The sequence below is a fragment of the Lissotriton helveticus genome, chromosome 1_1 (assembly GCF_964261635.1).
Source record: "Lissotriton helveticus chromosome 1_1, aLisHel1.1, whole genome shotgun sequence".
NCBI lineage: Eukaryota > Metazoa > Chordata > Amphibia > Caudata > Salamandridae > Lissotriton > Lissotriton helveticus.
Window position 1 is genome coordinate 1,419,767,746 of NC_136057.1, and position 22,177 is coordinate 1,419,789,922.

General features: G+C 44.7%; 1 protein-coding gene across 6 annotated transcripts in view; it reads left to right on the plus strand.

The window, feature by feature from the left end:
• The first annotated feature begins 1,977 nt into the window (after nt 1-1,977).
• LOC144826634 (beta-1,3-galactosyltransferase 2-like) overlaps nt 1,978-22,177 on the plus strand; it is a 37,766-nt gene continuing 17,566 nt past the window's right edge. For 5 of the 6 annotated variants that reach the window (XM_078685167.1, XM_078685177.1, XM_078685203.1 and 2 more), the window contains exon 1: nt 2,219-2,412. The gene's annotated coding sequence lies outside the window, so the exon portion shown is untranslated. Of the gene's footprint in view, nt 2,079-2,218; nt 2,413-22,177 lie in introns of those variants that run through there. The other variant, XM_078685212.1, reaches the window with a different exon arrangement.

The window sequence follows — 22,177 nt, forward strand, 5'->3', positions numbered from 1 at the left end:
TCCATGGCCGGACCTTTTTCGATTGCCTGTTTATCAGTTTCTCTGTATGAAGATTTTGTAAGGTGAGCGACAACATAACCGCTTTATGGTCGGACCAGACCAGCGGCAGTGATGGAAGACATTGCAAAGCAAATGGCCCCCAGAATACGTACTGCCGGTCACCTGCTGAGTGAGGTCAAGGCTGTTTGCAGGTGACACCTTCCCTGATGAAGGGGAAGCTATTGTTATTTACCCTAGTTTACCACACTAGGTGAATATTTACACAAATATATGAAGGTAATTTTAAATTGAGATCTACTAAATCATGAAAATCATGACACAATTTCCTACGCAATATTGTTGAGCTACAGTGATAAACCCACTTGAGTGAAATAATTTAAATTGCTGAGCTTCCACTTCTGGGGGTAAAAAGTAATCTGGATTCAAGCTAGCCTGAGAGATGATGGGTGATGCCCTGAAACCGGTCCAAGGATGCTTGTTTTTGGTCAGGGAAGACCTGCCTTGGCAGTTCGGGCTGGACTGTTCCCATGAGGAGCAGGGCCAATATTGATTTGCATATGGCTGGGTCCAAACTGGGGTGACATTTGAGCAAAATAACAATGGATTAAACCCAGATCTGTGACTGGGGGTGAGTGTTTAAAAGGTTTCAACACTCTGTCCATCATTTTATTTTGTGATGTTGCTATTTGCTCCCTAAGTGACTTAGGGTATGCCCAGAGTAGTGTAAAATTACGCACACCAAAAGCAGTTAGCTAGTTGGTGCAAAAAGATATTAGAACCAGTTTAATGTAAGTGAGAATTTTGAAAAAGTTGTAGCTTAGAATGTGAAGAAATATGCATTTAGATTCTCTTCTTCTGACAGTACCCTAAAGCGTACCTAAACATAGCACCATAAACACCTCCTGCTGATCACTGTATATGTACAAAAACAGATTAGAATAAATACAAGTCAAACCGCGATTTCGTTATTTAATCTGCAGCTTGAATTTTGCTCCATCTCCTGTCTTTACTCTTAGTGGCTGACTTTGGTAGCAGAAATTGAGACATCAGAATTAAACTGTCATAAAATATTAAATTGGAGCAGCTATGCTATGTCATTTCTTTATTACAGGCAACTAGAGACCTCACAAGTGAACTGTAATAAGGAAATTATAGACCGCCTTTTTATACGGAGATGGCAGGCTCACATGTAATATAAAGTCATTGTACTTTTTAGTGACTTGAAATATCTTTTTAAAATATAGTAGAGGGTATTTTTTCATTATAATTCATAGCAACACCATTACCGTGTCTCAAAACTAATCTTCCAACCGTGATCTCGTAGTCCTTCCCATGAAAGAGAAAATATGACTGCACAAAGGTACAATAAAGGTGAAATCTGCAGTACAAAAGTAAACACACCAATATGCCGCTAGTAACATGTTACCAAAACAGATTTCCGGGAGTTTAATATAAATCACTTTCAGAAAGGACTGTAGTTTGTAATGTGTGGTAACATGCACAAGGAACCCTGCTTTCGAGTAATGTATTCGTCCATGTAAAAAAGTGTCACCTGTCTGCTAGTTACTGAAATGCCAGGGAAACATGTTCAGAGAAGCTGAGAAGCTAGTTCTCCATTTCTTTGTTTAAAGAACATCTGCCCTGCCTTTGCATTCTCTCTTTTAAGAAATTATTGATTTACTTTACTATACGAAAAATGTTAGACATCATAGCAGGCACAGCCCATGCAGGTAAGAGCGATGGGGCGGGGTGGGGTAGGGAAAATGAATTATTTATTTAATTTTCCCTCTGCGTCATCTGTCGAATACCCCCATCCCGCCCCTCTGCTCCTACCTGAACGAGCCGCTCCTTCATCATAGTGCTATATGCAAGGATTAACAATGTGGTTTGAAAAAGAGATTGAACAGCAGCCTTAATACATATAGGAATCAAGTTGCCCAAGGAAGATTGGGAGTTGACTTTTGTGAGGTTAGAACATCACGTCTGGGAAACAGGACGGTCTGATAGGTGGAGGTTCAGCAAAACAAATTAAGTTTCTGAATCATGGACTCACCCAGTCAAATTGGACCTCGATCAAGGTAATGATTTGTTAAGTATGTATTATTTATATCCCGCAAATGTGATTGGCTGAGTAAAATCACAGGTATTCCATTTAGAATTTGGGTCAATGCTTGGGTAATTAATCAAGATAGCTCTTCTCTCCAGTGAGCACAGCAGTTATTATTTAAGTATTTAGTGTTGATTCCAGAGGACTCCTGAACTTTGTTGAGAAATGAAGACATTCTTTTCCTGCATTATTTTGAAAGCCTGTACAGGGATAGCACCTGGATCTGATAGCTGGAGGAAGGAGCTCAGGGGGAACCAATGAGTGAGCTGCTCTTCATACAAGACTCCTAAGGGACACCAAATAAGGTGAGAGAATTTCCTATGGGCTCTTGCATTGTAAGGAGATTGTTGTTTGTTTTCCTCAGGTCAGTTTTGTCGACACCTGTCTAATTTGGTGTTTATGACTGTGGGACCAACGTGAAAAGGTGAAGCAGGGGTTTTGACTTTTGGGTTACATATTAAGAATGTTTATTTGAATGTTGACTTATGAATGACTAGTCAGTTGCAGCGGTGCTCTTTGCTCTGCCGGTAGCTTTCTTCACAGCTTGTATAAAATACTCAAAGATCCTTGCCTGAGTCTTCGTTCAAATCCTAAAAGTGGTGCAGGCCCAGTAGTGTGTTGTAAAGCTTAAACATGGGAAAATTGGTATGAGGAAAAACTATCTCTTCAAACCACAGTACCTGGATTGGAAGGTAATTCGATCTTAGAACCTCAGAACTGACCCATCAGCAATGATGCGTCAGACTTCTGGCGCTTGCCACAAATGCCCTAACAGCACCAAAGATGCGCTGAATTTACAATACAGTGCTCCATGGCTCACTGATTCACGGACGCATTGAAAATTCTGATGCATCTTTTGGTGCTAAAGTGACTCATTGTTGGAGTTGGTCGTAAGACTGACACAACTCCAGCAATGCGTCAGAACACAGAGCCGAGTCCCATGTTAAAAGCCCTGCGTCATTCCTAAGCCTTGTTTAAGAAGGCATAGGGATTTTGATGTAGTGAAGTCACAGAGTGACGCAGTGACAAGTTGTAAATTTCACTGCATCAGTTGTACGTGGCTTTTAACCTGGGGATGTGCACACTACATTCATTGTACCTGGCACAAGTATAATATGACGCAGGCCTCTACAAGCTGATGCATTGAGCTCAATGCATAAGTTTGTAAATATGGAGCAGTGTGGAGCACTGATTGTGCCCGCCGCTGCGTCAAAACAATTATGCTGCTTAAGTGATAGCTGCCCCATTGTGTTTTTTCCATGCGCTGTTTCATTAGGAATTTGGGGCCAGATGTACAAACATCAAGAATACTATTATCCTGATTTCAGGTTTCTCCTAATTGCAATAAGAAATCGGTATTCCTAATGTATTCATTTTTTTATTCACAAATAATGATTCTTAGTAGTTATGAAATCGACCAATCTCATATTTAATAGTGATCCCAATTTCCAACTCATTAGGAATTGCCACCATCACAGGGATGGAGGACTTTTGGGGTCAGCAGAGCACCATGTCTGTGATTGCTTTGCTTTTTAAATAAAGCAATCTTTTTTTTTTTTTAATGCAGCCCGTTTCCCTTAAAGGAAAATGGTATCTATTTATAAAAAGATAATGAAACGTTTCAGGTTATTTTCATAACATTTGCAAAGGAGAAGTGGTCCCAATGAGATCTCTTCCCATTTGCGCATGGGTTACCACCACTTTTAACCTGGTGATATGGTATTACAATTTTGCGACCGGAATTAGTATAGTGTGCATTACTGTTTTGCCCCATGAATCGGGTCACAATACAGTAATGCACACTATACTAATTCGGTATTTGGAAGTGGCACCCTTAGCACGCTGCTTCCCAATAACTAATCTCAAATGCAAATTGTAATTTGGTAACAATTGACCAAATTACATTTTGCCTTTTGTACATTTTTGCGGTCGCACCCGGGTTTACTGTTGCAGAAATGCTTTGTACATCAGACCCCTTAATCCTTTTCTTACACTGTATTTGCTACTTATTTTATAACCTCAGTGGCTTCCCCACCCCAATGTATAATGCAGGGTGTCTGTGTCACAATGAGACACTAGACGCTAAGGGGGTTATTAGGATGGCGGGCCGGCTTTGCCCGCCCGCCACCCTATCGGTTATCGGGACCGCCCGCCTAAAGGGCGGGGGTCCCGACATTGGAATTAGGATGCGCCCGCCACAGTGGCGGGCGCATTCCTGAATTTAACATTGTGGCGGGCGGTGCAGTGAGCAATCCGCCCGACATCGTAAGGGACCCCTAAGTGCTCACACTGAAACTGTGTTGGTGTGATTTCACAATTTCCTTTTACTTTTCCCTTCACGTTAATGTGCCTAATGTTTTCTGGTCTCCATGTCTCTGAGACTTCATCATCCAAAATCCAAAAATGTATTTCGGGTGTCATAGAGACACATAAAAAGGACAAACAGATTTAAAACACAAATATACAAAATCTATTAAAATAACAGAGTTTCAACATGGAACTGCAGGTTCTAAAAATGCCCGGACTGCAGAGCAAATAAATTAATTAGCAAGCATCTGAAACAAACATTACAAGACAGCGCAACATTTTTTATAATTGTACTTTCTCAATAAGGGTACTAAAGGCACATTGAAAAAGGCTTATAAAATGTGAAAAAGAAGGTAAAGTGCAACAAAGATTGGTTGGAAACACCATCACAAGGACAAGAGCAAATATATTAACAAGACAAAATTGACCAAAGGGGAAGCAAAATACACTCCGTACGGACCTAAATCTAAACAATAGAGTTTGGGCCAGATATATTTGGACCAGTTTGCGATTCCCTAATTGCGAAATCACAAGGATTTGCAATTAGGGAATCGCAAAATGCAATGCATTCCTAGGGGGGGTCGCAAATGACCTTCCTCATGAATAAAAATGAGGTAGGTTGCAATTTTGGACCCCCTAGGAATCTCAAAAATCACGAGGATGGTGACCTGCTGAGATCAGAAGATCACCATGTCTGTGATTGCTTTTAATTAAAGCAATCTTTCGTTTTCTTTTCATTTTTTAAGAGCAGGCAGTGGTCCTTGGGACCACTGCCTGCAAATGGAATGGGGTCCCTAGGGACCCCTTCCCATTTGCGAATGGGTTACCACCTACTTGAAGTAGGTGGTAAAATGTGAATGTTTTGCGACCGCAATTGCAGTCACAAAACATTCATACATACCGATGCGATTCAGTATTTGGGAGGGACGCCCTAAACACGCCCCTTCCTAATACCGAATGGCAAACCCATTTTGCGATTCAGTAACAGGTTACCGAATCGCAAAATTAGGTTTGCTACATCGGAAAAGTAATTTTTTCTTCCACAAACGCATAAAGGCTTGATATATCGGGCCCTTCGTTACCAATGTCCTGATACCAATGTGAGATTGGGTTCAATACCAGTGCATGACTGTAAAATCACAGCTGTCTTTTGCAGTTCAGTGTTTTCTCTATTAGGACAGAAACACTAAAAAAAAACTCTGCTTCCCAGTTTTGATTGTAAAGCATGGTCGGTAACAGTGGGTTATGGGTGTATAAGGTGCGGCAGAGAAGCTCTGCCTTCATGATCTTGCCTGTGAGTCGATTAGAACAAAGTATTTTGTCTAGTTGGATGTGTAGGTCTTGGACAGGTGAGTAAAAGGAGTAATCCCTTTGAGTGCCGTTATACGCCCTCCCTGCGTCCCACACTGAGACATCCAGGTTCTAAAATCATGTGCCAGTCGGGTTACCCCAGATTCACAGATCAGCGGGGTGGATCCTTTTCTAAAAAAGTTTGGGGCAGATTTATGAAGCCCTTGCGCCACGTTTACGTCGCTGTTGCGTCACGCAAGGTGGCGTAAACGTGGCGCATCCCTACGAACGATTTACAACGTGACGCATCTAGGCAGATGCGTCACGTTGTAAAGCCCTGCGCCGCTTGTGGGCGTTCCGGCGCAGGGTGGGCGTTCCGGGGCAGGTGCGCCTCGCAAAAGTGGCTGAGTGAAATCTATAAGATTTCACTCAGTCACTTTCAGGCCAATGCTGCGTCAAAAGCCTGCGCCTGCTTGAAGCAGGCGTAGGTCGTAATGCAGCATTGGTCAGATAGGGCACCCCCGAGCCTTGCTGGAGCTGCGTCGCGCTTGCGACGCAACTCCAGCAATGCGCCGCCTTTACGGCACAGATGCGTCACGCATCTGTGCCGTTTTTGCCCCATGGTGCGCCGCATTGTAAATGCGGCGCACCATGGGTGGCGGAGCTGTGGCGCACTGTGGCGCACATTAACTGGCGCATCCCTGGGGATGCGCCAGTTAACATAAATCTGCCCCATTGTCTTTCTTCAGTATGGATGTTCCGTTCTCAAAGAGCAGCACGCAACCCAACTTTAGTAGGTTTGGTTTAACCTAGGGCTACCAGGGAATAGAGAATCCTTTATTAAAAAATTAAACAGGGCTCTATAATTAAATGGTTTAAGGTCATATGAGGAGTCAGCCAGATGGAAATCCATAACATCTGAGGTCCAAATTTTTTATAATTCTTGAGATAGTTGAGGCAAAGTTCCCCATGACAGAGGTAATGCAAAGCACAAGGATGTACAGATAGAAGGTGCATGCAAAAAAGAGCAGCTGACCTCGAAGCAGGTGAACTAGGTTCGAATCTCAGCAGGGACACTCAACATCCTGTGATTCTGGGCAAATCACTTAATCTCCACGTGTCTAACAAAATTAGCAACTGGTGCTCATGTAAAGCGCTCTGATACCTTCGGGTCGAGTTTGCACTATATAAAAACTCCAAAATTTAAAAATTATCTACAAATGATAGGATTAATGAATTAATATAGCCCGAAGACCTGCCCAATGCACTATGGTTTTGCATGCATTATGAAATTTTTACATAGCAACAATGGGCTTTCCTCCCTACTCGGTGGACAGTTTTCATAATGTGTCTGTTGACTGAATACATTTCTAGCTCTACAAATAAACATTAGACTTCCAGGATGAGAAGGCAACAAAACAAGTCCCAGATATGAAAAATTACTGACTTTCCCCAATGGGTTATTACCTGATTTAATATAACACAGATTGGAACTACCACGGCCACACTACATCATTTGTGATTTAGAGAAGTTGGTACTTAAATCCAAACTTGACATAAAATCAGTGAAAGATATTACTAACTTCTTCAGTGCCCCTGAAGTGCAGGCCAGTAGCACTGCATCACCTGCATATCAAAGCACAGGAATGCCAACCCCCTGAATCTTTGGGACATCAGCACACATTTCAGAAGATAATAAACATTGTTAATGTAAAAAATGAATAAAAGTGGAGATAAAATACATCATGGCCGAACGCCCCCTTTCAAACCTAAAGGTTTTGTCAGTTTCCCATTTGGCCCAAACCTTGACCAAGCCATCAGGTTAAAATGTTAGCTAAGAAAGAGACTAGTGTGGCATTCGGGCATAACTCTATTAAAAAGCACCACAACTGTGGGTGGTTTACCAGATCAAAAGCATTTGATAGGTCCATGAATGCTAGTTGTAAAGAGCAGTACCTGCCAACAAAGGATTTGATTATTTAATTAAGGTTTAGGCGTTGTTCACCAGCACCTAGGTGCTCTCTCAGAATGTTCTCAGTATTTTTCCACTCCCAAATTCTGTTAAATACCACCCTGACCAAGATCTTAGCGGAGGAATCAATTAAAGATATTGTCCTGTATCGGTTTGGTTCCAAACAATTTCCTTTTTTTTAAAATAGGGACTATGATAGATATAGACCAATATCTAGGTAGTTTGGACGTACAACAATGAATATTAGTTAAGAGAGGTCCCCATGGTTGCATTAAAAAAGATCCTTGTTCTTTGTGTAATGAACTCTGCTGTATACCTAGTGAAACTACTTCAACTGTATTAATATGACAGAAAATGGGGGAAACATATTGAGTCTCAGTTGAAACTATGAATCATCTGATAAGGTGATAACGACTACGGGCATCTAATGTGGGTGCTTAGAATGCAAAGAGAATTTTCAATATTTTTATTACAGTAGATCACCTGCCAAAAATGTTTGGAGTTGGTTTAGCCGCTGTCACAGCTGCTCCCAATGCTATTCTTAGAGTTCCCTCTTTCTAATTTTCAAAGTAGATCTGTAAAGTGACTGGCATGCTGGAGCCTGTTCTCTAATTCCTAGTTCTCTAGCCAAGGCCTTGCGCAGTTGCCTAATAGCAGAGGAACAGGATGTGCCAACAGGGCTGTCTTAACAGCACTAAAGGCCCCCAGGCAAAGCAGTGCACTGGGCCCTGCCTACACAACCACTCACAGGAATAAAAATGTGTAATAGAAAATTTGTGTTAAATTCTGGTCTGCATGGAGCCCCTATGCTCGGTGCCCCCCCCTCCCCCGCCGGGTAACTGCCGAGCTTGCCAATGCGTTAAGATGGCACTGAGCACCAAACCAACCCAGGGCTACTGCAGACAAAGGGGCTTGTGCTCTTAACAGCAGAATGAAACAGTATATGGCTCCATAACTTGATCAAGACTAATAGTAGCAAAGAAGAGTTAGAAAGATGCCACTAGTCTCAGGCAGTTATGCTGAGGATCTAGCTGATGTGTAGAATATTGTTCCTTACAATATATTTCAAAAGACCACGTGACAGAAAAATATAATCGATAGTTGAAGCACAACCACACCCAAAATAGGCAGGTAAAGTGGTAGTTGTGGAGTGGGCTGTTTCTTGTGCATTGACTAACTCATGGCTCAGTATAAAATGACAGAATGATTCTCCTTGGCAAACTGTTCATATGCCAGGTGCTGGATTGTCACTGTGGTTGGAAAACATGTACAAAAACATGTTCTCATTCGTATTTCAGCATTATAATTACCACACATTATTATATTAGAAACATTCTTATGGGACAATAATTTGTCCACAATGTGGCACAAGAGTACAATGTTTGAATTATTTTGGTATTCAAAAATATTTTTATAGAAGTGAATTAAATGGAAATGAACTTCATACATACCCCTCACTAAAAATATTTGACATACATTCCTGCTGAACTCAATGGGAGCAATTTTCGTGTCCAGAAAAAACTTGATCCAAGTTTTGAGCTCTCTCTTTACTGGCCCTGAGGCTGAAGAAACAGCCGAGTCAGAGTAGCATAAAAAGCCATCATTAAACACAGGGTTAGTGCACGCGTCTCCTAAATCAGGATCATATCAAAACTAGTAATCAGTGAAAGCCATGCTGATTATTTTAACTTTGAGGGTAATCCTGCTAAGGTCCAACTAATGAAATTACATGAGTTAGAGAGGATCTTTGCGCCACAAACCACCCTTGTTATATCAGATTTAGGCAGGGAGGTACATCTGAGTCAGAACAGCTTGGGACCAGAGGAGGATCGAGTCGATGTGCTCCAACCACCTTCTCAATAAGAGACTTAGCGGTGAGGACTACACGAGTCACTAGTTTGCCGGATTTGGCAGCAGTTTCGGATATTAACAACCATACTTGGGGAGGAGCTTCGCGCGATTCCAAGATGGACGCGTGAGCTAAGGGCTCCCGAGACCCCTTCCGCCTCCCGCGACTATCCTGTGAATGATCCTGATTATGACGACGGGTACTTTTTATCGATGCCCTGCTGATGCCAGCGTTCCTTTCAAAAATCGATTTGGCCGTCGGATGCTGGACTTACTGCACCCTGGACTTTGGGGCCTACATCGTATGCCAGCCGGGGGCTTGCCTCCCCGAGGTACCCAGGTGGCAATCGAACAACAACGGCCAATAAGCCACGCCCTCTGCCCCTGGTGTACTTTCGGTTTCGTTTCTGATCCCTGTTGTGAACGCCCAGTTCCAGATCGGAGTTCCGATTCTGCTATCGCTGCCAGCTTGTTGCTAGCGATGTGTCCCTATCCACTCGCAATTCCGAGCCTGCCACGAGAAGATCGTTTTGACTGGATTCTACGATTCCCGTTGGGGCTCCTTATACGTCATGACGGGCAGAACAGTCGTTGAGAGACGCGGCACTAGAGGTTCGTCCCGAGGGGGGGTCGCCCAATCTCAGACCATTGATCGATTTACTCGACCAAGGGGCTCCCTGGGCGGATCGAGTGGTGCCCTGGAGGAAGCTGGGGACGGTACTCCTGATGACGAGGAGCCAACGTTGAAAGACGTTATGGGCGCTATTGCGAGTGTCCAATCCGCCATGGGCCAGCAATATGAAACTCTGGCGGCTAAGATAGATACGGTGGCGATTGATGTCACCCTCATCAGAGCGGACCTTGGGAAAACAAACGAGCGTGTCAAATCTCTCGACCTCAAGACTGCTGGTTTGACCACGGATGTCTCGGAACTCCAGACCACGGTCCGCCATCTTCGGTCTACTTGTGACTTGTTTGCCAATCGGTTGGAAGATTTTGAGGGCCGGGCCAGACGCAATAACGTCCGCATTGTGGGTGTCCCAGAGAATTCTGCCGACCTGCCTGTTGATGTCCTGGTGGAGGACCTCGCGCTGAAGCATCTGGTACCGAAAGGCCTAAGTAAATTCTTTGCTGTGGAACGGGCCCACCGTGTCCCATAATTGCTAGACTCTTCAAGCCAAGGTTGGGGGCCGCTCCGCGGCCCATAATTGCTAGACTCTTCAATTTTCGTGATAGAGACGCTATCCTGCAAGCTTCGCGAACCAATGGGCCCACTAAATTTGAGAACGTTTCAATTAGTTTTTACCCGGACTTCACCCAGGCAGTACAGAAACAAAGGATGGGCTTTACGGGTGTGAAAAAGCGACTCAGAGACCTGGGACTGAAATATGCTATGCTTTTTCCGGCCCGCCTGAGAATCGAGCATGCTGATCGTGCGTTCTTCTTTGACCGCCCTGAGGTGGTTAGTGACTGGTTGGACACTTTGTCGTCGCGTCATGAGGGCCCAGAGGACTCGAGAGGCGCTGAGGGAGGCGTGGAGAGCCAGGAGCAGTGAGTCTATGTCGGCGAGCCAGAATCCATTGCAGTGGCTTAGAGACTATGTTTCAAGCATGGTGTGAATGCCCGGGGGTGGGGGGGGTTCAGGGGATCTTCCTCCTCTGGGGACTTTTCTCTCTTTCTGTAGGTTAGTTCAATGGGGCGACAGGCACACTGCAAGTTGGGGTGGCTCTTAGGTCTACCGCAGGGGTGCAGGGAGGGGGGTTTGAATTTGAGGGGTTCACTGGGGGTGGTGGGGGGGTTCTTTTCTTTTTGCTTGTTCCGAGGCTGTGCTTTGCTTTACATTTGCTTTCATGTGACTGTTTCGAGATGGGGAGGGCGGTCAGTCTCCTTCCGGGATGGGGGGTGGGGGGCTTAGGGTGTTGAGCTGGAATGTTAACGGTCTTGGGGACAGAATAAAACGTGGGATTGTGCTACAATACTTGAAGAGATGTTCCCCGGATGTGGTCTTGCTCCAGGAGACCCATTTGGTGGGCAATACATGTCATGCACTGAACAGAAGAGGCTATCGTTTGGTGGCGCATTCCGGCTTTACCTCGGGATCGAGAGGGGCTGGTATCCTGGTCAGGAACTCCCTTCCCCTGGAATTGGATAGTACAGTGTTGGATGACAGAGGCCGCTATGCCGGCATTACAGGGAGATGGGAGGGGAAATTGATTTCCATACTGTCTATTTATGTTCCGCCTGGGCTGCAATCTACCACATTCGCCGACTTGGGTGAGGTCATTCTGGGTTTACCCGATGGCTTGCTGGTGTTGGGTGGAGACTTTAACTCTGTGGCGAATGGAGAGAGTGATCGTAGCCCCCCCAGGCTCCTCCCTACATCGCAGTTATGGTTGGGGAAATTCTTGGATGCCTTTGGGTTGGCCGACTGTTGGAGACAACTGCACCCTGGCCGGCTTCAGTACACTTTCCACTCGGGAGCCCATGGAAGTCTCTCGAGACTTGACTATATCCTCGTGCCGATGGTGCAGTTGATCTCTGTGCGTGAAATTAAACACTTGGCTAGAGGGATCTCAGACCACTCCCCGATTTGACTCCACTTAGATATCTGTTTGGGGACTGGGGGCCGAATTGCCCCGATCAACCCATGGCACTTTCAGAATCCCAAAATCAGATCTGAGGTGGTTAAATGCATGAATTTTTATTTTGCCGAAAATGAAGGGTCGGTATCTTCCCCAGTCTCCCTATGGGAGGCCTATAAAACTGTGATCCGTGGTCAGACATTGTCCCTGGTTGCTGATGAGAAGCGGCGTAAACAAGAAGAGGTGGTACGCTTGGAGTCTGAGATTACTGGGTTGGAGGAACGGTTGGAGGCTGGGGTTAGGCCTGAGACGCTGCATGTTTTGGCTCTCAAGCAGTCCGATTACAGAGCTTTGGTGACTGCCTCGGCTGAGGCAATGCATCGTATGCAGCAGGGGCGTCTCTATGATGTGGGTGATAAAGCGGGGAAGTTGCTTGCTTGGCTGGATAGGCGAGATAGATTGAATCGTGTGGTGCCTGTGGTTGAGAGTGTTGATGGAGCGCAAGTCGTGGACCCGGTTGGGATAGTCGAGGTATTTGCCCAGCACTTTCGGGTCGTGTACACGCCGGTTTCGGGCTTGCCGGAGGAGGACTTGCGTTTGCTACTTCGTGATCTTGAGTTGCCCAGTCTCTCGGAATCGGACGGGGTGTTGATGGAGGCTGATTTCTCCATCGATGAGGTTGCGCTCGCTATTCGCTCTCTTCGTTCAGGGAAGGCTTCGGGCCCTAACGGTATACCGGTTGAGCTGTACAAGTTGTGCCCAGACAAAATGGCGCCGTATCTGCTACGTATGTTTGCGGCGTCGCGAGACCTTGGATTTCTCCCCAGGGACCAGAGGCTGGCCTCTATTGTAGTCATTCATAAAGGCGGCAAGCCCCGCGAGCGCTGCTCATCGTATCGCCCGATTTCCCTTTTAAACGCTGAACCCAAGATATTGGCGAAAATACTGGCGAATCGACTGGCCACGGTGATTAGCGGACTGGTTCACCCTGATCAGTCCGGTTTTATCCCCCAGCGCAATACCGCACTCAATCTTCGTCGTCTGCATGGCGTCCTCGCGAGGGCGGGATCTCTTCGTGAACCGGCCATCTTGGTTTCTCTTGATGCTTCGATGGCCTTTGATACGGTCGAGTGGCCATATTTGTGGGCCACTCTCGCCAAGTTCGGCTTCGGTCCAAAATTTATTGCATGGGTTAAACTCCTGTATGAACAGCCGTTGGCGCAGGTGGTGGTAAATGGTAGAGTTTCGGAGCCTTTCGCTCTTGGGCGAGGCACGAGGCAGGGATGTCCTTTGTCGCCGCTGTTGTTCGCACTTGCGCTCGAGCCGCTGGCCGCCTGGCTTCGATGGGAACCCTCCCTAAAAGGTATTCGGTGGTCCCCTGATTTCGAGGACCGTGTATCGTTATATGCCGATGACATCTTGTTGTATTTGACGTCCCCCCGTAAGTCACTGGGAGTTCTCTTTGATGTTCTGCGCTCCTTTGGACGTAACTCCGGGTTGGTTATCAATTGGTCCAAATCCTGTATCTTCCAGCTCACCGGTGACCCTCTTTCTTTGCCCCGAGTATGCCCGATCCCGGTTCGTACTGAAGGTTTTAAGTATTTGGGGATTTATGTTTCACTTGACCCTGTGTTGCGCTATGACCAGAACTTGTTGCCCCCGCTCGCCTGGCTTCGGTCGGACGTCGCGGCTTGGTGTAATCTGCCCTTATCCCCCCTGGGACGGGCGGCCTTGTTTAAGATGATGTCTCTTCCCCGGTTCTTGTATGCCGTGCAAAACACTCTTGATCTGGTGCCGGCTAGCTACTTTCGCGAAATCGAGTGCCTCCAGAGGAAGCTAGTGTGGGCTGGCCGACCCCGTATTGCATTGGCTAAGCTCACGTTGCCCTGGTACGATGGGGGCATTGCGTTACCTGATATACGCCGATATTATTGGGCATCTCAATTGAGTGCTGTAAACCATGCTATGTACGGTCCAGTTCCTAATCCTGCTTTCGAAATGGACCGGTTGCTCTTACCCGGGGGGGACTACTACAGGGCATTCTATTCTCGAGGTGCTAGGAAGAATTTGACGGGACCCACTGGAGTGGCGGTGCGGGTGTGGGGCAGCGCGACCGCGGCTACTGGATGGACAGATAGACTGACCAGAGCGACCCCTCTGTTTGCCGCGGAGAGGCTGGGTGAACTATGGACTTCAAAGGGGTTTGATAGATGGGACCTCATCGGGATCAGTAAGTTGGGTGACTTCTGGGTTAAGGATAGAGTTAAGACCTTTGCTGAATTACAGCAGGAATATGGATTGAATGATTCGGAATTTTTTCGATACCTTCAGGTTCGTCATGCCATTGGGTCGGTTTTTCCGGCCGGTTCTGGCATCCCGGAGAGCTCCCCCCTGGAAGACAGGGTGCTGGACGGTCATGTTCCGGACAGCACTATCTCCCTTATTTATAAGAAGCTTATTAATACTCGATCGGACTTGCTTGTTCACCTACGTAGTACCTGGACTAACGATGGGTTGGAGCTGGATGATGAGGATTGGCAGGCCGCGATATCCTCTCCTAAAGAGGTTGCGATTCCGGCGCGTTTGCGACTCGTTCAGCTGAAAATTCTGCACCGGGTCTATGTCACGGGTCCCCGATTGATGCATATGGGTTTCTCTGAGGATGGACTGTGTCGGCGGGGCTGTGGTATGCTTGCTACCTTCCTCCACATAGTGTGGGAGTGTCCGGAGGTTGTGTCCTTTTGGAATGGAATACATGCGGTGATGAGTGAAGTTACGAATGTTCAGCTGCTACCTGAAGCCAGGCGCTGTCTCTTGAATGTATGGGAACCGAATGATTGTAATGTTGCGCAGACTCAATGGGTGACACTGGGGAACATGGTTGCGAAGAGGGACATTGCACAATTGTGGGGATCTCAGAGGGCTCCATCAATCTCCAGGTGGGAAGACAATATGGACTGGTGCATGTTCAGGGAGAAGATTGTTTATATTTCCCGTGGCAGGCCCAAAAAATGGGGTAGGGTATGGGACCAATGGAACTCATTCCGTGGGGATATATGCGACCCCCCTTTCGTTGATCCTCCTGACACTCCTTGTTCCCCTTGACTGTACGTTTCGACTCCTTCCTGTACTGTGTTATCGATAGTTCACTGGCTCTGGGTCCCCCTCCTCCCCCCCCCTTTTTTATTCTCCTGAAGGTTCTCCTGTTTTTACATATTGTCTTTGGACTGTCTCGCCCCGCATCATATGAAACAGACATAATAATTAGGGCATGGCCTTGTTTTTCTTTACTTCGTTTTTTCTTTGTTTGGTTGTTTAAAATTGAAGCCTTTCTATATCCTGTCGTTACGGAATTGACCGATATCGTGCATCATGGCTGCCGGACCTCTGGTTGTCGGCTGATGAGCTGTGTAACATTACATTGTTTTGCGATACTGCACTAGCCGGCCCAGTGGGTTGTAGGCATATATCTGTATTTTATTTCTTGCAAATAAAGGTTTCTAATAAAAAAAATAAAAAAAAATCTGTTAGCCAGCCGAAGTTTCAGTGTTAGATGTCATTCTGGGAAACTCAAATGAGTACTTTGGTACTAGTATAGATTTAGCCTGAGGCTAGAAAGGGAGGGGTTTCATGGTTGGGTGGATTCATTACTCAATGCTTTGATTCAATAAACACCATCTAAAATGTTTAAAAAAAAGAAAACAAAACAAAAAAAAAAACAACCATACTTGCAAGAAATAGGAAGGAACTATCACATTAAATGATGACAACTCTAGCCAGTATTGAAAAACAGAATTACTAACAGAAACCTTTTCGGGTTGGAAGTATCACCGAAATTAAGACACCTCGAGATACAACGTATAGCCCTGAAGAAGTTTCGGGGTCATCCCATGTAACAGCGATGAAACACATGATGGCCAAGAAACAGGATAAGTGAAGTGCAGACTTCGCTTACAGAAGAACTCAAATAAACTACCTTGGTAAAGCACAAGAAAACGAACAGTGACTTATCAATCTATCACTCATGTTTGTAATTATCACACATGTGCAGAGGATTTGCATTTATTGTCTAGTGGCCATTTTTTGACCACACATTTGAGGATCTGGTGGTTTTCCCCTACCTTACTGCACCGTACCAGATTTCATGCTACAAACCTAACCTTTATGTGACAAGACCTTAGAGTGCCAATCTACTATTATTTACTACCAATTGTGTACACATTCTCAATCCCTATCAATTCTATGCACTGACACAGAGAGTTAATATTAAGCCAAGTTGGCCTTTGGGTTGAATGAACCACTTAGGTCAGAGGTCTATAAAAGAAACGAGCAGTAATGCAGAAATGCAACTGTGTTTAGAAGCAGTTCATGCTTTGTAGAGTAACATTTTTTGGACATAGATGAGATTTCTGAAATTTATTACGAAACTGTCCCCACCTCAGGACTTTATTGACAGACCAACTCAGGGAGCTAAAATTATTTGATTGCTTTTGCTAAGGACCTTGTGTACAGACAACCAGTGAATGGCTTCATTAAGCAGTTGGTAGTAGTCCTTACTTTGACCACCATTTAATATGGCATATTGGTCAATATATCAACATACAGGCATGCAGTGGGGCAGGTGAAGAAAGCCGGGCATATGAGATGATTTGGTGCCATTACAATCTGAGAATTGCTCCATAGATTAAGGTAATTTGCGTGAGGACATGGTGAAGCTTCTGGCAGGTATGGTCATCGTTTCAACTCCAGCTCTAGACTTGCCCTACATACATTCAGCATTTATGGAAGTGTTAACCCCTGCACAAGTTAAGGCTAAGGAACAGGATCATGATCCAGAAGATACATCAGAGATGACTGGTAACAAGGATGCCACATCTTTTTTTGTTCAGTAATGGACTCAGTTTAAGTTCTGGAAGATCCAGCCTATCACGAATGGGAAGCAGTAGGCCCCCCCATAAGAGCATGCACCCTGGGGAAAATCTGTCAATAACATCTGACAGGTCAGATGAGTGGAGAATTGATTAATCCATTGTTTCTGTGATTTTACCTGACTTTCCATCAAGATGACCCGTGCTTCACAATCCCCTCTTTTAATGTTGTACTACGGATTCAATAAGCGAGGATAGCTCAAAGAGATAGACCCTGAAATGTAAGGCAAGCCAGGAGATACAATTGCATTGCTCACAGTACAAGCAGTCTGGGTACAAACACAATAATCCTCCCCTAGGAGAGTAGTCGAAGGGACAAGAACACCTCCTTCTAAGACAACCTCCTCTCAGTCAGTTAAGTCTCTTTTGAGATGACCCACTACAGCCCGCTGCAGAAAATGATCAATGGCTTTATCTCTAGTAATCGGTGAAACAGTGGCTCCAGGCTTTGTGTTTGCCCATGTTATTGACTGGGTGAGAGAGGGGTGGCCTGACCCAGCCTCTGTCAGGCACTAATGGGCACAAATAGGCCAGATCTGGGCCCTGTCTTATCCCGTGCCTCATCTTAGTGTGATCAACTGTCTGTAATTTTCACCGACGGTCTGTAAATTTGCCCTACCGTCCATTGTCCGTGATTGATATCTTAAAGGATGGCATTTGTCCGTATTTTAGCTAAAGGAAAAAAGTTAATTTCCACTATTGAGATTCTCCAGCTGAAGTGGAAGTGAGGGAGTCTCCCTTATTGCATTCCGGTGGGAAGGGCAGACAGCTAAAATAAAAATTAATGAGCATTTGTTTCAGGGTGTTGGCTTTCTTAAAGAAATGCAAATGTGTGCAATTGGTTAATTGGCAAATGTTAAGGCTGCTTGAGAGGCATTTATTGATGAAGCCAAATGAAGGTTCCTGATGACAAAGAAATCTTATTTTGAGAGGTTACTGAAAGGGTGTTCCAAGCTGAGCTGTGGGAGCTCTGGGTTTAATGAAGAGTGATACATGTTTGAATTTGTATCTTTATTCTAAATTTATATGTGCATTCAGTGGCAGCCTGTAATACTGGGTAAAATGTATGTTTAAAATAACATGCGCAGTGCTTCAGGGACCTCCTAGCACTAAACATATGCAAGTCCCTTTTCCCTGCTGCACCAAACAGGATTAAAGTCTGTGTACTCTGTTTGCACACATATACATTCACTGTGACTGCATTAACCAATAGATGTTTCATAACATAAAATAGTGCATTTTCTACTAATTAGTTTAATGTTTATCTACTTATCAGTTAAGGTGAGTTTTTTTATATGTAGTTACCTGATGGTGATAGATCAACAAAATAGTTACAGAATATTTTGCTCTTTTAGCCACATCTTTGATTCCACCTGCATGCTCACCAATAAACGAATTAGGAGTTCACATTCATCGTTTATAGGCATGGGAGAATAAGTGGTTTGCCCCGAATCACCTGATGTTGAGCCGATTCTGAGACACAAACCTGGTTCCCCATGTTCAAAGACGATAGCAGCCGTGGCCCTAAGGCAACTTCCTGGGTAGAGGGAAGGAGGCTGGCAGAAGCCACATGAAAGCTCAGCTCATTATGGGCTTGAGGTTCCTGTAGGAGCTGAGCCAGTGCCAGGCTTCAGACTCAAGACTGGCCCAAGCTTTCAGTGGCTTGCCCTATTCCAGACTAGCTATATAAAGTCTACAAAGTCAGAGATATCAGGATATGGTGTCTTGCCTTACCTTAACTTCATTAGGGATCTTTCTTGTTTTAGATATTGTGTCAGATTAACACTGCCTTCCAGTTTTAACGGGGATTGTGAAAAATACATTAATCTAGTCAGTGGCTTCAGTGCACTATGTGTGACCGGGAGGCCTGGGTTCAAATCCCAGATTTCCTGCATGGCTAAATTGTGTGATCCTAGTCAGATCAATTTACTTGATAGTGACATTTAAGAGCACCTTCAAGTAATTCAGTTTAAGACGGACTGTGTACAAATAAATCACATGTATGTTTTATTAGCGTGGAATGTTTCACCATCCATGACAATAATATTGTCCATATGTAAGGGACACTAGATAATTGGTTCACTTTGTTTACTCCTAGTGTTATCAAGGAGAAGGGTTAGAGAATGTTTTAAAGTTCATGTTTAAAACATTCACTTTAAATAAATGTCAATGCAATGTGGTGATCTAATGCACTTAACTAAAACACTACCAAATGTTTTTAAAACTATTTTATTGTTGCATGCCAACAAGATGTTACATAGCTTGATAGTAACCAAATCTATAGCAATAGATTCCATCATACAATTACAGAAGAACAGTCCTGGGCTATTTCTGAAGAGTTACCATACAATTTTTACTTTTTTCTGTGTTACAAACTGACCAATGGAAAACTGTCCCTACCCACTACCCACCCCCCCGACCAGGTGCCGTTGCTTTTACTATAAACGTAGAAAAGCAGAGCAATAAACCCTGTGGTGCTTAATAGAAATCGTTCTCTAGGGGACATCCTGACAGTGTGTCGAAGATAGGCACCCTTAATTCACTGCCTTTAGTTAACTTTGACTACACAAATACTAACTATGGTGACATCTTGTTTGTGAGAAGAGTGAGTTGGATTGGTCCTTTGTGTAAGTCTATCTGCGGAGATTGTGTAGTAATAAACTGTAGGTCACCAGCCCTTGCTGGGAAACTGATTAGAGGTTGGCACAGAAAATCAGGGAGTGAACATACCCAAAGGCTCAGCATTATGCCCCTGTTGTTTTTTAAAGGCTTCTTAAACCCGTAGGTCATCCTAGAAGCATGATTATGAATGCACTCCCCTTTCCGCAGACATCTAGGGATCATTTTCCCATAGAAACCAGGAACAGATATCTGGCTTTGTCTGGGCTGGAAAATCCAGATTGACTTAAAGTACGCTGCAGTAGTCGGCTGCCTCATAATGAAGTGGTCGTCGTTGATAGCCCTAGAAGTGAAGAAAATATAAGCAACTTGAGTACTAGAGTGAATGAGAACCCAGCCACACTTAAGGGTCAGTATATACCTCATGGTGGATGTATAGGAGGAAAATCTACTGAAGGCCCACAGTCGTATTTAAGAGCTTCTGATGATCAGTATCTAAATATTATTTCATGGAATATCGCAGGGTTAACATCAAAAATAAATGATCCGGAATGGGGTAGCTTTGTAGAAAGTAGCCATATTTGTCGTATTATAGGGTGGGGTACACTACATATAGCATAGAAGCCCGACACTCGAGATTTGGTAGACCTGCAGGTGGATTGTTAATCTGGGTAAAATTATCATTGAGTAGTACTATAAAACAGCTAAATATTGAGCCACGGGAAATGTTAGGCCTTGATTTTATCTCAGTAAAAGGGAATATGCATTTGAGGCTAATACATTTGTATAACCGGTACAGTAGTCCCCTTAAGTATTCGGACACTTTACTAACCCTGACTGAGTTCCTTGATAGTTCATGCAACGGCTATTATCTTGTTGTAGCCGGAGATGTTAACAAGACCCATGAACCTATAGAGTACATCCAAGATCTGGTACAGTAGGAAGAGCAAGCTAGAGGTATCAAAAAGCTCCAAATACCTGCACTTTGTCATGCTTGCTGTCCTCGTAGGCATCATCCCCGTTCTGTCCGCAAGCGCACTTCTTCCCGGGCCTATATATAGCCCATGGCTGGCGCAGAACGTTGCTTTGCGTTCTAGCGTTTGTCTATTCTTCATATTTCTTGATTCCGTCTTCACTGTTGCCTGACTTCCGGTTTTCCCCTGCGTGTTGTCTGTGCTAGACTCGCGCTCCGAACTCTACTGTTTACTCGGCGTTTGGCTGAGTTCCTTGCTGCCTTTTTTCCTTCGTTTTGATCCCAATCATTTATCCCGCGTCTGAAGTCAAGACGCGACCTCCGGAGCCCCCTTCCATTCTCCCAGTGATCCGCCCGACAGCCGAAGTTTCTCCCGCTGTCCAGCCGGCCACATCCCCCTTTGCTGGTAGTTCTTCCCTCCTCCGTGTTCCGTCCTCCGGCCGGAGTTGTCTCCCGTCGGCTGACCGGAAACAGTTCTCCTCAGCCCGACATTTCGTTTCGGGGCTCTGTAATGTATATTTATTTATGTGTGGGCTGGTTGTGGAACTTGCGAGGATTCTTCTGAAGGACCTTTGGAGTGGTTTCTGGCACATCTCTTCTGAATCCCGGCAACAGCGCGTAGCGCTGCTTATATACTTGTATAGAAAAAATGCTGTTCTACATGAGATAATTTACCAATAAGAAATTTACCTCTTTCCTGGCAGATATTCTTCCTGTATGGATTGCTACCTTTTTGTACCAATATTCACAAGAGCATTACTACCTTTACTCCATTATTCACAAGGACATAGGGTGGGTGAGATTGTTGCACATTTCATATTTAAGTTTCCAATTTAGAGATCAGATAAGTTGTATTACTGATAATATTTATTTCCCAGCTTTTAGAATTGACTCAAGTTTCTGCACCTCATCCAACAAGGGATACATTCCTGTAAGGAAGCAAGGTATACACATAGCATTAGAACTATTAGAATAGTAATGTCTGCGTGATTTCAGGTTATTAACGCCTTCCTTCCCTCTACAGCCCTCCACATTGCTACCTGTCCACGAAGAAGTTCCATAGCCAAGATTTCTACCCCTCTTTCTTTGTTTTGTTTCCCTTCTTTCCCCTTGCGTGCCCTTTGTGCTCTAGTGTCTGATAGAGGCAAAGGGCCGTAGGGGTAGGTTGAGGACTTTTCTACGGATTCCTGATGCTCCTGCAGAACGGGCCTGGTGAACCATTACACACTGAAAAGAATATCACAGCTTGGTCAGCAAGTAGTGTCTTTTACTCTTACAAATGGGGTTCTTGCTTGTAACGGGCATACTTCCTCAGATGTATAGGCTAAAACTACTTTTAAAAGGGGTAGAATTGGTTTTTATCTTGGTAGACCTTGATCTATGGTCCAATATTCATGATATAACTGTCCTGGACAGAGAAAACAGTGATCACAATGCACTGTTTTTGGACTTATCAGGCATTATTCTTCCCCAATATCAAATAAACCCAGTAGTTGCCCCTATCATTACATCCAATAATAAAAGGAGAATAAAAAAGCCGCAGATAATTTC